Here is a 2,113-nt window from a genome sequence, read left to right on the forward strand (position 1 = left end):
CTGAACTAGAGACTAAAATCACTGAACTAGAGACTAAAATTACTGTACTAGAGACTGAAATCACTAAACTAGAGGAGACTGAAATCACTGAACTAGAGACTAAAATCACTGAACTAGAGACTGAAGTCACTGAACTAGAGACTAAAATCACTGACTAGAGACTAAAATCACTGTACTAGAGACTGAAATGTCTGAACTCGAGGAGACTGAAATGACTGAACTAGAGACTAAAATCACTGAACTAGAGACTAAAATCACTGAACTAGAGACTGAAATCACTGAACTAGAGACTGAAATCACTGTACTAGAGACTAGAATCACTCACTAGAGACTAAAATCACTGAACTAGAGACTAAAATTACTTAACTAGAGGCTGAAATCACTGAACTAGAGACTAAAATCACTGAACTAGAGACTGAAATCACTGAACTAGAGACTGAAATCACTGACTACAGACCAAAATCACTGACTAGAGACTAAAATCACTGACTAGAGACTGAAATCACTGTACTAGAGACTAGAATCACTCACTAGAGACTAAAATTACTGAACTAGAGACTAAAATCACTGAACTAGAGGCTGAAATCACTGAACTAGAGACTAAAATCACTGAACTAGAGACTGAAATCACTGACTACAGACCAAAATCACTGACTAGAGACTAAAATCACGGAACTAGAGACTGAAATCACTGACTAGAGGAGACTGAAATCACTGAACTAGAGACTAAAATCACTGAACTAGAGACTGAAATCACTGAACTAGAGACTGAAATCACTGACTAGAGGAGACTGGAATCACTGAACTAGAGACTAAAATCACTGACTAGAGACTGAAATCACTGACTAGAGACTAAAATCACTGAGCTAGAGACTGAAATCACTGAACTAGAGACTGAAATCACTGACTAGAGGAGACTGAAATCACTGAACTAGAGACTAAAATCACTGACTAGAGACTGAAATCACTGAACTAGAGACTGAAATCACTGTACTTGAGACTGAAATCACTGACTAGAGACTGAAATCACTGACTAGAGGAGACTGACTCTACTTCAGTCTTCCGAGCTTTCTTTGTTTTTTCAGAAGGGACAGAAGATGAACGACATGTTCAATTGAATTGTCACAAGAACTCTTGTGAGGCCTTCCTCTCTACTCTTCTGTATCTTTGGAACTTCACAGTTAAAAACTGCATCTTATTTTAGATTCAAGTGGAAGTTCACCTTTTGTTGAAGGTGCAAACATTTGAACAAATGAACACAATCTTCACTGCAGTAACTTGTATCTGCTGTTTACAGAGTTGTGTTTCAAGCTTGTCAAGATAATGTGAGCAAGTGTCATTAGTTAGATCTAGTGAATGTTTAAATTGTACCATTGCATTGGCTTCTAATGTTTTAAAGACTTAAAACATTTTCATAGTTTTTCTGAATTAAAACAAAATCAAAAATGTGACAGATAATTTTATATTTTTGGTATATGTTGGTTCCATCACTAAACGGTTTATTTGAACTTCTGTGTGTTTTGTTTCATATTTTATTTGAAATGTATCTTTAAATGGTTCAGTTTTAAAGCCACGTACCTCAACACAAGACACTTGTTTCTTGTTAGAGAACATTTTTTGCTTGCTGGTCTCCTGTTCTAATGTTAAGTCTGTAAGGTTTATTAATATTTTATTTGCATTTTATGCACTGAACCTTTTAAACAAAGTGATTCAGAACAAACATTCAAGTTTTTCAGTTATAATTGGACACATTTACACTATTAAGTAAAGTCATGTTGTGATGATGTACTAACTGTCTTGGTACTGTTCTGCATTTGAAATTAGTTGCTGCATAGGCTGGTCTGTTTTATAGATTAAAGGAGCTAATTAATCTTAAAATTTTGGGGGTGGCCAGTCAGTCCACTGCCAGTCTGTGTTTGTACCACTGCTTACAGCGTCTGTTTAGCAGCTGACAGACACATTGATTTGGTTGTGTTCACGTCAACCTCTTGTTGGTGTTACCCTGGAGGAGCTCTTACACCGATGAAGCAGTGCTCTGGCAGTGGAGTGGCAGTGGAATGGACTCCGACGTCTGGATCACTGCTGTTCCACAAACATGCATTTATCCATCAAT

The sequence above is a fragment of the Oryzias melastigma genome, linkage group LG14 (assembly GCF_002922805.2).
Source record: "Oryzias melastigma strain HK-1 linkage group LG14, ASM292280v2, whole genome shotgun sequence".
NCBI classification, from domain to species: Eukaryota; Metazoa; Chordata; class Actinopteri; order Beloniformes; family Adrianichthyidae; genus Oryzias; species Oryzias melastigma.